The 14492-nt window shown below is 36.1% G+C and overlaps 1 pseudogene; it reads left to right on the top strand.

Moving 5' to 3' along the window:
- Nucleotides 1-167: 167 nt before the first annotated feature.
- On the top strand, nt 168-2413 carry LOC132266737 (small ribosomal subunit protein mL103 (rPPR7)-like; annotated as a pseudogene).
- The last annotated feature ends 12079 nt before the right edge of the window (nt 2414-14492 follow it).

Raw genomic sequence — 14492 nt, 5'->3', positions numbered from 1 at the left:
AGTTTCCTCTCCTAACAAAATTTTTTGGGTTCATCACTGTTCCCAATAATGTGTACGAAATAGGTTGGGATGTGATTTTGGTGGACAGACAAAGCCGGAATTTTTCGACAGCGCTAGAATAGATGGCCTCGATATTCATCACCAGAGTGATGGTGAGAGGCAACGAAAGAAGCGGCAAAGGAAAGACCCATGTGTTTGTGCATATGTGAATATGGAGGTTGAGAGATTGCTTCGTGTGTTGGTTGTGGGGTTGTGATTGGGAAGGAGAAGGGGTTCTATTTGTCCTTAATTATTCAAAATGATGCCGTTTAGAGTTGGTTGGTTTATTTTTATTTTTTTGAGAATAATTTCAACGTCTACCAAATTTTTAATATCATTCTATAAAGAATATTTGGTGGCATTTTAATATATTTTATCAATCCTCTAATAAAAATCTTTATTTGCGCAATTTTGAAACCCAAAAACCTGAAAAACCAGTTCAAACCTAAAACCCAAAACCCTATAAATGTCTTCTTCGCTTGCTATTCGCCACGTCCGGCACCTCTCAACAACTGCGGCCGCTGCCACTGCCGCCGCCGCCACTGCAACTGACGCCGCCGCTGCAACTGACGCCGCCTCACTCTCCATCTGCAAGGCCTTAGCAAAACTCAAAACCGAATTGGACCCAGACAAAGCCCTCGAAATCTATTCCTCTGTCTCCGGCCACTACACCTCTCCTCTCTCCGCCCGCTTCATTCAGGAATTAACCGTTAAGCGCCTTGCGAAGTCTCACCGATTCTCCGACATCGAAACCCTAATCGAGTCCCACAAAAATGACCCCAGAATCACCCAAGAACCCTACCTCGCCACCCTCATTCGATCGTACGGCATTGCCGGCATGTTCGATCACTCCCTCAAAACATACAATCAAATGGAGGAACTGGGCACACCCAGAACTGCGACCTCATTCAATGCTCTTCTTGCGGCGTGTAACCAATCGAAGCTATTCGATCAAGTATCCCAACTGTTCGAGGAAATGCCTCAAAAGTTCGGATTTTCACCTGATGAAGTCTCTTATGGTATATTGGTTAAGTCTTACTGCCATTCGGGTTTGACTGATTTGGCAATTTCGAGAATGAAAGAAATGGAAGAGAAAGGAATCGAAATTACAGCAATCACGTTCACGACGGTATTGCATTCTCTGTATAAGGAGGGGAAGAGTGATGAGGCTGAGAGAATTTGGAATGAGATGGTGGAAAAAGGGTGTTCGCCTGATGTGGCGGCATACAATGTTCGGATAATGCATGTCCACAGTGGAGAGCCGGAGAAATGCAGGGTTAAAACCAGACACCATTACTTACAATTATTTGATCACTTGTTATTATAAGCATGGGAAGTTGGAAGAAGCTGAGAAGGTTTACCGAGGATTGAAGAGAAATGGGTGTCATCCGAATGTTTCAACTTTTAGGACTTTGATATATTATTTGTGCAGGAATGGAAATCATGAGAAGGGGTATGAGGTGTTTAAGAAAAGTATGAAGCTTCATAAGGTTCCTGATTTCGATACGTTAAAGCCTTTGGTGCAAGGGTTGGTGAAGAAATCTAAAAGGAAGGAGGCCAAAGATTTGATTCAGACTATGAAGAAGAAGTTCCCTTCTAACCGTTTGAATGCTTGGAAGGGACTCGAGGAGGATCTCAGTTTGGCTGCTGCTGATTCTTCTGGTGAAAACCAAGAGGAAGGAGGCAAAAGGGTTGGTGAAGAAACCGAAAAGGAAGAAGGCCGAAGGGTTGATTCAGAGTACGAAGGGGTTCCCTTCTAACCTTGTGGATGCTTGGAAGAGACAGTAGGAGGATCTTGGTTTGGCAGCTGCTGATTCTTCTGGTGAAAACCAGTCCTTCTGCAACTAGAATGATTCACTTTGCCTGAATTTTGAGTTTGAGGGATGATGTAATACCGTGAAATTCATTCCAGAGCTTCCATTGAAGGGTATTTAATGCTTTGAAAGAGGGACAAGACAACTTCTTTGATTTGTTTTCATGTTAGTGTTAGTATTTGACTTTGTTGCATGTAAATTTTGGATTCCCTTTGTGCTTGTTTATCCTTCTTTCTTAGCTATCCTTTGAGTCAAGATTTGTCATGCCAATGCTATTGCTGATATGAATGTTAACAATATCATCCTATAGATATAATCTGGCTCAAAAAGACGCCACTGCCTACGTGGGCAATCTCGATCCTCAGGTTTTTCTTCCTTCTTCTTATTCCGTCTTTAACTTCTTTCACAAATCAGAGCTTTTCTCTCAAATGTAATTCTAGGGTTTATGTGCTTGTCTCTGATTCTCAAACTGATGGATTGAGTGGCTTTAGTCGTTGCCAACTTCATGTTTCGTATTTTATGGTTTTCATTACTCATATAAAATGCTTCAAATTATTGAACTTTGGGGATGTTATTATTCATTAAGATTTACTTTCAAAAGTTTGCGTAGGTTGATTTTTGCTTGAACTTTCCAACGGCTTCAATATAGCTCTGATTTAGGCATTTTTACTTTTCTGTAGAAATAAAAATATCAAATTTGTCACTTCGCGTGTTGGCTTCAATTGGGTAGGGCTGTCACTTGTATTGGATATATGAACTGTTCTTCAAAGTACGATGAGGATCTCTTTTGTACTTTTACCTTTCTAACTTTGATACTTGATTCATGACTCAATATACTTTTGTAAAAAAATATTTCTAGGCCGAGAATGAACCAGCTTGTATGTATGGATTCCGATTTGTACGTTTGTAAGTTCAGTTTAGACTTAATTCAAGATCATGACGAGGTCGAAAAGTTAAATTTGAGTTGACTAATTATTTTAAAAAATAACAACTCAACTTGCCTCAACTCATTGGACAAAAAAAGCCAACCTCAATTTTATTATCTTGTTCGAAACTAGTTTGAATTCATGTTCAATAACCTTAACTCATATAAGTAAAAATCTGTATTCATGAATGCATATCACTTTACTAAATTTAGTGTTTATAAGTTGTGTTTAACCATGTTAAAAAAAAAAAAAAAATCCAATTTGTTTACTATAAGAACTTAAGTAAAATTAAATTATGTGCGGGCACATAATTTGTTTACTAATTGTGTGGGACTGGTCAAATTAAATTCACTAAAATAACTCACACATTGAAGGGGAGGCGACGATCCTTCCACATCCACAGCCCCACACAAGCACTGCTGGTGCCTGCAAACACGTCGCCACACAGCCGCCGCCACCACCACCATAAATAACAAAAATACCCCTATATAATATTATGACAAAACTCATACATCCAAATCAATCTCTGTTTCTCACCCTCCTCTCTCTATGTCTATTCAGACAAAAAATGAAGATAAATGGATCAATTAGTACGTGTCAAAGTCTAAAAACAAAACATTAAGATTTAACATATTTTGAGTGGGTCTCAATGTAATTTGTCTGAGTCAAATCAGAATTGACGGATAAGTTGATTAATTGCGGTCCTACCTGGTTTGAGACAAAATACACGAGAGAAAAAGTAAACTAGTGCATTTAAACCCTAATACATTTTCTACAGGTGAAGTGCAAAAAAAACTCATATGTTTTTTAAAATGTGCAAATAACACTCATGATGTTTAAAAACTATCCCTGTAATTTCAAAATTAAAAATTGTGCAAATAACTCCCAAAATTGATATTTGCAAGTCATGTGACAAAAAATGGGTCTTTTATACCAATAATGCCTTTTGGAGTACCCAAACTACCATTTACTCATTTTCTCCCCCATTTCTATATATATATATAATATATATAATAATTTTATTTAATTAATTTTCTTTCTATATATACTCTCCATATAATACACATATTTTCTATGTATAATACTCATTATATTCATATTTCTCTCTGCTATTTCTATTATATCCCCTATTTCTATATATAATATTCATATTATATTTTATTTATTTTTCTTTGTCTTCTTTGTATTTGTATATTTTATTTATTTTCTTCACTCTCGACGAATGGTTAAGCGAGAGAATGTAGCTAATACCGAGATTTTGGTTCAATGGAAAGGCACACCATCAGAAGATGCTACATGGGAGCCGTGCTACAAATTCATTCATTGATATCCTGATTTTCCCCTTGCGGACAAGGCGAAACAGAGGACGGAGGAATGATATGGGTTATTAATTTGTTAATTACATAAGTATTTTGGTTGATTGTTTGTATATATGTTAGTTGTCAGTTGTGGTGTTGGAATTAGTAGGTCCGTTGTAGTTATGGTGAGTAAAAGTAGGAGGTAGTGGGAGAGTGGGCATGAATAGCCTGCTTTGTAAATATATATATATCTATCAGTTTGCTACTTTAATGAGATTATTCAGAATTCTACAAACCTAGTTTCAGGAGGAGATTCTATGATACCCCCGAATCTCCGGATGCGGCTTGGCCAGGCCCACGCCCGATTACCCGAGGATATCAAACCAATTAGCAATAATCAAACACAGAATACAATTAAAACCAAAAGAGATAAATAAAATTTGTTGAAATGAAAACTGAAATGATAATCCAATAATTGAAACCTCAGAATAAATATTTCCATTGATAAATAAAACTATTCTGTTACAACTGATTCTCCACGAATACAAATCGTTCTCCAAATTATACAACTCGAGAATCCATTAATGGACCCCTAGAATATCCCACTGAACTCAAATGACCGGAAATAAAACCAAAGCCTAAAACATGAAACAAAATCCCACGGCATTGGTGAAGTGAATGACTGTATCTGCTCAGCACAATCCAGCTCTAAGACTGGAACTGACGAACACCTGTAAAAATAAGAGTCGGTCAGGCCCACATATAAATTCTTCTCTAACTGCAATCCAAACAGTGACCCGATACGTAGATACACGCTAGATATCTCAACAAAAGCTATCTAGTTCATACATATATATATATATATATATATATATATATATATATATATCCACACTAAGGGACATTCATTGGACTACCATAGGGGTCTCAACCTGAATAGAAGGCAACATGCGAAAACGCACCCAAAGGTGGGCATGAGTACCTAGACCTAACAGGGTACACCTCAACATACTATAACCAGCAACGCATCCACTACATATACGCACCCTAACCAACGAGTCCGAGACTCAAGCTCATTTCGTGGTACCATAAAAATATATTTAAAATCCATTTATATCCATCCATAGGAAATCCATTAAATCGTTCAGCTTATTCAACCGCACAGACTTATATAAGAGATCCAATAAGTCGTTCAGTTTATTTAACCGCACAGACTTAAATATAAGGAGAATTATGTTTTTATAATTCATACCCTTATTCCAAAATAGGTAGGACTGAGTATTTTGAATCAGTCTATCCCTAGTATATCACCGTCCCATACCGGTGCGTACAATCCACAAAATCCATATAATTGATAGAACAGGTAAAGCTGTTCACCAATTAAAATCCATAAGGTAGGAATTAGTGTTTTGAGCTAAACCATATCTAGTATATCACCGTCCCATACCGGTGCATACAATCCTGCATATCCATGTAAATTAAAACATGTAAATAATAAGCAAGTAATTTACAGTCCAAAACGAAATATCTATATCATTGCAGAAAAGTGATTAAAGTTTCAGCAATTTAAATCTAAGATCTAAACCATGTAATTGCAAGAAATGGTTTAATAGTTCAACAACCAGCATCCAGAGCATGCATAGATCAGTTTTAATAAATTAACAACTCTATCATGCATTTAAATAAGTTTTATAATCATGTTATAGTCCAAACAATTGCTAAATTAATTTAAACAAATTAGTTCTTTCCATCCGATAACAGCGTACTAAGTTCTATACTCATATTCTGTTTTATCCTTTAACACGGAGCCATACACTATGCCCCAAGTCCAATTTGTTAATTAAAAGACTTCACCATGTGTTTAAAACTTAATTTGGAATCATGATATAGCACCTTAAATTGTCAAATTAAAACTAGACAATAAATCTCCTTCCAGCAGTTAACCGTACGCACAGTTGTTAAAATAGCGCACTGTTAATTCCATTCACTTAGAGGTCAACCTTACTCAATATAAACATTTAACAACATCAAAAACCAATCTTCTAATCCTTCTATGAAACCCCATAATCAACAGAAGTAATCCTATGCTCCAAAGTATCAACAGTTCGTTAAAAAAAAATTTCAAAACAAGTGTACTATTGAAGAGAGCCTGCTCTAACATTTAAAGAGCAGGCTCTTTTGAGTCTGGAGCCGGCTCTAAGAGTCTTAGAGCAGGCTCTTCAATTGTGGGAGCCGGCTCCCACATCCATGGAGCCGGCTCTCACCTCTTTTGAGAGCCTTCGTCCCCGTTTTGCTCCGTTTCAGCTTCTCTGCTCCTTCACCGGCTTATTCCTATCACTCTGTTGGTTTTTAAAACTGCTCTTAGGAGTCTAATTTACAACCAGTAGCATCCCATCAGATTGTTAAAATAGTAGGAATTTAATACGACAACAAAACAACTATTGACTTAACATGTTTTTATGCTCAAAAACTGAATAAAATCTTGCAACTACAGTTCCATTCCAAACCCCTTTGCTCCACATCAATACTGAACCTAAGGTCTTATATCATCCTATTAACATCCCCATGGTTCGTTTATAGAAGATGAGAGCAAGTACAGTAACAAAAATCGCAACAAAAATTAACATGCTTTAAGGAACAAAACTGGAAGCAAATATGCACAAATTGTAAGTAGATTTGATTTTAATACAAACAGATCATCAATATAGCATATACTAAACACGTAAGTTTCAGTTACTGATTTATTAAATTCTAGAGACTACTTAGGTGCACAGAACACGAGCCAAAGAGAAGGGGAAAGAAAAGAACTTGCCTCTGTGGTTTTTGAATAAAAACCCTGTCGCCTTCTTCCTAGGTTTTCTGATGACGTCCGTTCTCTGTCAACTCTACCTCCTACTGCTCAACCTTCCTCCTCCTAGGGCCGACCTTCAAGCCACGGCCAAAACCCTCTCTGAAGTTGCTCTATTTTTTCCTCACAACCTCTCTCTATTTTCACTCTAAAACTCTCTGTATTTTCACTATTCGTGAATAGGGTTTGTGCTTACAACCCTAAGCAGACTTATAACAGTGTATATATAGGCATATAAAAACCTACGTCTACTTATATTTAGAGATGGAAACCCAACTAAACCCTAGTGGGCCAAATACACGATCCATAAACCTGAGATCCTAATTTAACATTAAAATTAAATACCTTAATAATTTAACCTAATGAACTCATTCAATCAATCAAGACTAATTTAATTAAATAAAAACAAAAATCCAATTAATACAAATAAGCAGACCAAACAAAAATAATCAAGTAATACAATCCACATAAAGAAAAACAATTAATCAATTAAATATAAACGCATATCCACATAATCACATAAAACACTTAAAATAAATAATAAAATCCCAATTATATCATTTTTAATTTTAGGGGTATTACAGATTCCCCTCGAAGTGGATCAACTGTCTCTTTTCTCTTTAAATTTCCAATACAGTTTGCTAGAAAAATTGTGAACATAACAATATTCATCGCCACCGTGCTGGCGAGAAGCAACGGAGTAAGCGGTAGAGGAAAGACCCATGTGTTTGTGCTGGTGTATAATGTGTAGGAAGTAGGTTGAGATTACTTCGATCGTATATGTGTGTTGGTTGTGTGTTTGGGAAGTAGGGGTTTTATTTGTGCTTAATTACCCAATATGATGCCATTTGGAGTTGTTTTGTTTTTTGTTTTTTTTTGTTTTTTTTGTTTTTTTGGGTAATTTCTGTTGGACATAATAAATACTTTAACAATAATTAGCCCATTATGATTTAACTTTGATGCACAAAAACACCATGAGTTATAAAATTTAGAAGTGGTACATATCTTACCTTGATCCATTATAAGTAAGAGATTTTGAACCTTAGTTATTGATGTTGACTAAACTTCAAACTGAGCCAAAAGTTAGGTTCCGTCTATTCTGAATAACCAATGTAAAATTATAAGATCTTCAAACCACTTCTCTCTCTATAGTGAATGGGTACTAATTGTGGTGTTTCATTTCACAAATCACGTCATAAGAGAGTATGGTTTGGGACCTTTATATATAACATTAGTCTTAGTCTTCTCATCAAAGACTTTAAAATTTACATAAAAAAACCCAAGAGTTACAAGAAACTTCATTAACTGTTCATTAAGTGAGAACAATAACTTCAAGAGTTACTAAAGTATCACTAAACTCTTCATTAAGTGACCACTAACTCCAATTCCATTAGTGAAGTATTAATCACTTAGTTTATCAAAGAGTATATATGTAACTCAAATCATGCTAGAAGTATATCCATCTTTACACTTTTGGTTTTTTATATAGGTGCACTTAATATTGGATCACCTTCCAATTAATATCTTAAAACCCTCTTCATGGAAGTATCTAATATATCATATGTATAATAATGTAAATGCCAGATTAAAGAGATAAATTTCTAACAATCTCCCACTTGGCCTACATAATTATACCATTTATTAGATTATTCACATAATATGGCCATCACACCTTTCCAAAGAAGAGGTTGCACCATCTTCATTAGATTCTGTTCAATGAAACTACTAATGCCAAAGTATTGTAGTTATTGAATCACTCATCGATTCAATACCATTCAATAGTTATAGGATTAATACCTTCATCAACATGAATCGGTGAGATTTAAGTAATACTGATGATATTAGCAAGGTAATGGTGATTAGTGCTAATTCATCATTAACGGTCCACTATTGCTTTTATATTTAAATGTGCACGAAAGTTGAAAGCAGCACAACATAATCATGATATTGTCATAAATATAATGTGATCACACTAAAAACATCAATACACTTTTAACCCAAACAAAAAAGACTTTCCACCTAGCCCATGTGCGCAACATGATCCTTAAAGAGCTTAGGTGAGAGACCTTTTGTCAATGGGTCTGCTAACATGAGTGTAGTACTGATATATTTAATTATGACAATTTGATTCAAAACCCTTTCTCTCATAGCAAGATACTTGATATCAATATGTTTCGATCCTCCAGTAGTTTTATTATTCTTAGAGAATCGAATAACAGCATCATTATCACAGTAAATTTTTAAGGGTTTTGTAATCGAATCAACAATACTATAATATAGATCTTACTCCCACTGATCTTAAGGTATATACATGAATCCACTAGATTCTCCTTAAAACCAAAGTTAGTTAAAACTTCATGGAACTTAAGATACCATTGTCGAGAAGCCTCTTTTAGACCATAGATGGATTTTTTAAGCCTACACACCTTGTGGGTCTTGCCTTTATCCTAAAAACCTTCAGGTCGGTCCTTATAGACCACTTTATGAAAGTCACCATTTAAGAAGGTTGTTTTGACATCCATCTGATGTAGCTCTAGATCATAATGAGTTACTAATACCATGACTATTTGAAGGGAGTCTTTATTGGAAATAGGAGAAAATGTTTCCTTATAATCAATCCCTTTTTTTTGAGTATATCCTTTAGCAACTAATCTGGCCTTGTATCTCTCAATATTGCCTTTGGAAACACGTTTGGTTCTGAAAATCCATTTGCAACCAACAATTTTGGATCCTCCAGGTAATTCTACAAGATCCCAGACTTTATTATCCTTCATGGATTTCAACTCTTCATTTATGGCATTAAGCCATAGAGTTAATTTATCGTTACTTATGGCGTGAGCATAAGAAATGGGATCATTTTCCAAGCCAATATCATAAATATCACAATCATTTAAATAAATTTCATAGTCATTCGATATAATAGGCCTTCTTTCTCTTTGGGATCTGCGTAAAGGTACTTTTATAATTGGAGTAGATTCCTTAATGTGGGAAGTTTATTTAACACTACAATTTTTCATAAATCTAACTAAAATCATAAGTAGTTAGATATAAAATCAATAAATTTACCATATCATCATAAGAAACCAATAATGTGTAATACCCCTAAATTCAAAAGGATAGGTTTGGTATTTAATTAACTGTTTATTTTGCATTTTTAAATTGATTAAGTGTGTATTTGCATTATTTGTTAAATTATTTGATTTAAATGTGTTAGTTGGGTGTTTAAATTTCATTTATTTGCTTATTTGATTTATTTTATTTTAATTCAATTAATTGTGTATTTGTTTTTCTTTAATTGATTGTCTAAAGTTATTTTCTTGCATTAACTATTAAATTGTATTTCTCTTGTACATGCACGTTTAAATTTAAAAACGCTAACCGACTTAGGTAGTGGATGGATTCTAGGGTTTTATGTTTGAACGTAGCTGACTTAGGGTTGGTGTAGGATTTAAATTATGGTTTCAATTAAAACCTATAAATATATAAGTATAGGTCTGCCAAGGGTTTTGGTAAACCCTATTCACGTAACAGAGTCCTACAGAGAGTTGTGAGAACAGAGAAAGAAAGGTTAGGGTTGGCTTAGAGTCAAGGGCTGAACCAAGGAGGAGGTGTTGATGCATGCTCATGGATTGAATTAGGAGCAACGAAGGTCAGTAAAAACAACTAAGGTCGCCGGAGTTGCTAGAGACGGAGGTTTAAAGGTTTCTGAACTGAAATCGGAGGCAAGTCTTGTTCTAGCTCTTTCCCTTTAACTCGTGTTCTGTGCATGCCTAGGTAGACTCCAGGGCTTTAATGGATGCTAAAACAAGTCTTTATTGCATGTTTGAAATATTTTTAGTTCCATTGAATTAAATTGATATGCGAATTTCTGTAATCTCTGTTAACTGGTTCATACCGTTGTTGTGTTTAAAGTATGTTTAATTGAGAACCTTGATGCATATTGATGTCTTAAAAATTAGTCTGGGACATTGATTGAATAATAAAACACGTAGTAAAAGATTTACAGAGGCCTGGGTAAACTGAAATAGCTTTGTTGGAATTAAACTGTATTACAAGTTCTTTCAGTTCGGTTAATTGATGCATGCTTCGTTTAAGTTTAAGCTTTGTTTAATTGATGTCTTTGATGCATGTCAATGCTTTATAACTATTGTAGGACACTAATTAAACCTTAGAGCAAGTATTAAAACAAATACAGAGGTCGTGGAACACGCCGGAGTCGAGGAAAACGAAGCAGAGACGGGGAGACGGCTCTTAGGGGTGAGAGAGACTGCTCCCAAAGGAGGGAGCCGCCTCCCACAATGCAAGAGCCGGCTCCCACATGTAGGGAGCCGGCTCCCAAGGCCTTAAAGCCGGCTCCCATATTTTGGAGAAGGCTCTAAATTTTTTTGAGCCTTCTCTTCTTTTGAAACACACAGTTATGTATTTTTAGGGTCTGTTTGGTCGGTGCAGGGTATTTCTACTTGGTTTATACTATTTTAAATCATGTGTAGGAATGTTGTAAACCTATAAAAACAATAAGGAAACATCAATTCATAATTTGATTAAGGAATTGAGTGAGGTGAACTTGGGGAAAAAATCTGTAGGTTGTGCACTGTTATGGTTAAGAAATTTATTACTGTAAATTGGATATTGTTTTTATTTATGATTTAAAGTTGTGAATCATATTTAGATGGAGTTATAAGTATAGTGATTTACCTGAAATTACCTATGCTTTGTTTGGATTAAAAATTGATATATGTTTACTATTTAACTGCATCAATTTATGGACAAGTTGGAGAATGTAAATGCTTAGATTATTTTAGCAGTTTACATTATTTGAATGTTATTTTTAGGCCCTATATTTAATGCCTAATACTGATATATATGTATTAATTTATATTGATGCATAGTGTGGAGTATAATTGATGAATTGCTTAATACTGTTTAATCAGTTTTATTATGTGGAGGTATGTATATGCACCGGTATGGGACGGTGGCATATTGGGGATGGATTAGTTCAAACACTAAGTCCTACCTATTTTGAAATAAGATGGATTAACTGCAAAATGTTAAGTCCTACTTATATGTATGTATATGCACCGGTATGGGACGGTGGCATATTGGGGATGGATTAGTTCAAATACTAAGTCCTACCTATTTTGAAATAAGATGGATTAACTGCAAAATGTTAAGTCATACTTATAAGTTGGTGTCAGGTCAATAAACCTTTTGAATGACACACCTTGAACGGACTTTATATATTTATGTTATGGTGCCATGGTATGAGTTTGAGTCTCAGGACCATGGTTAGGGTGCGTATATCGCCTAGGATGGATAACTGGACGGTGGTTTCTGTTCCCTGGTAGGTCTAGATACACATGACCAAAGTATGTGCGATTTGCATGGTATCTCTACTCAGGCTGAGACGTACCACTTGGACTAGTGAGTGTCCTATAGTGTGTAATTATATATATATGGACTACTCTAGATATTGTTGAGCTATCTAGGATGTATCTGCGTATCGGGTTTCTGATTGGATCGTAGTAGAATAGGACTTGCATGTGGGCCTGACCCACTCCTTTATTTTTCAGGTGTTGTCAGTTCCAGGGTTAGAGCTTGGACGTGCAGAGCAGATACAGACACTTACTTCTCCGATAATGTAGGATTTCATCTTATATTCTAGATTAGGATTTTGTCTTCAGCTGATTATTTCAGTTTGGATTTTAGGGGTCCACTAGATGGATTCCCGAGTTGTATCTATTTTGGAGATTTGGATTTTTATTAATCTTTATCATTTGGAGGATTTTAAATTTAGTATTATTCCAGCTTTAATATTTATTTCGTAAATCTATTTTGTAATCTGTGTTCGTTTATGTATTAATTGTTTGGTATCCCTCGGATCTGTGCACGGACTTCATCACCCGTGGCTCTAGAATCGAGGGGTATCACATAATGCAATTGTAATTCTTTCGCTGGGCAGAACTACAATATATTATTAGTATATTTTCAAAAAAAAAATCAAATGTAATATATTAAAATCATTATTACATATGTCACCATAACTGAGGTTGACAAAGATGTAATGCATATCATATTCTTAATAGAATTATATCACCTTTGGGCAGAAAAACTCCAATATGCTTTACATTAATCATAACATTCATTTAACCATAGTGATCCACCGTTGGGCTGATCATAACTATATATGGTTTAATTATTTCACAATGTCCAACTATTCATAGTGTTGAACCTCCGTTGGGCTTATCAATACTACTTCAAAATTGAACACTTCATAATGTGAACCAAAAAATAATTTCATAATATATGATCATCAATATTGAGTATTAATTGGGTTATACATAATCAAGCATCAAAATAATTGAGGAAGCCAGAAGTGACATGGGCCGGATATGACCCGCGAACATGGCATCCGATCCGAGCAGCTGGGTCCAGCTCATAGAGAAATACTGCCATATGGGCCGAACAGGAATAGCCCATCAAAGATGACCAAAACCCACAGAGGAACGGGCCCAGATCTAGCAGTCCATGAGTATTTGTAAGTATCTATAAGTATGAGAAATGATGGATAGAGGAGGGGATTGATTCTGTTGAAGTGTAAGAATTCTAGAGAGAGAAAAGAGAAATGAATTCCTTGCATCTTCAATTGGCGTCGTCTGTGGGAATCGTTGAAGATTGATTGATCATTGATCAATATCGCGTGGATTCAGACCAATTCGTGAAGATGAAACTCGATCTTTGGGAATTGGATCCAGATCTGAGCGATTGTGACCTATTCTGGAGGAATTTTAGTTCCTGTTGCTTTGACGGAAGTGGCTTCAGATCTACGCAACAACGAGTTGTTCGATTGTGGCCGGATCTGACGGATTTAGAATTCGGAGAATTCAGATCTCGTCAACCGTAAGCATAGTTCGGAGAATTCGAGTCCAGATCTAAAAAATTCGCACTCACGAAGCTCAAATCTACTCAAGAGCTTGAGTTTAATGCCTTTACTCCGTTCAGGAATAATGATAGGTGAAAGCTCCAATCCGATGGAGGCTGTCCAGCAAACGAAGCTTGAGGAGTTGATGAACTTGATTGAAACTCTCAAAAAGAGAATGCAGAATTGAAAGCTGGAATGCAGCATCAGCAAATGCCTGTGGTTCCGCGTCCACTTCCTGCCGGTGAAGGAGGTATTCAATCTAATATCGCACATCAAGGCGAGCAGGACGAGAACAATCAGTCAGCTCTCTACCGTGATGAAAGGAGGATGGACGATTTGCCGCCAAATGTTCGTCGAGTTGAGGATCATGAAGGATCGACTCACGTTGATCCGCGACATGAGCAAGTCAGACAGAACGAAGCCATGACCTTCGATCCGCATCAGGAAAGGTTCAACCGAGAGGAAGTGATAGAGGTTGATCGCCGCCGAGTTGTATCGCGTTGGCAAAGAGAGCTCATTGAGGAACGGTCGTTCGATCCGTCTTACCGGCCCTCCATGGCTACACTCACTCATCACGGTTCGGAGAGCAGGTCTGTAGCTCATAGAGCTACCGCTGGGCTCCAGAGAGAGAATGAAGCACTCCGATCC

The sequence above is a fragment of the Cornus florida genome, unplaced genomic scaffold (genome assembly GCF_030987335.1).
Source record: "Cornus florida cultivar Cherokee Brave unplaced genomic scaffold, ASM3098733v1 CherokeeBrave_3.0.0_Hap2_Chr07, whole genome shotgun sequence".
Lineage (NCBI taxonomy): Eukaryota > Viridiplantae > Streptophyta > Magnoliopsida > Cornales > Cornaceae > Cornus > Cornus florida.
Note: the sequence above shows the minus strand (reverse complement) of the source record. Positions and strands in the feature narration are given on the sequence as shown.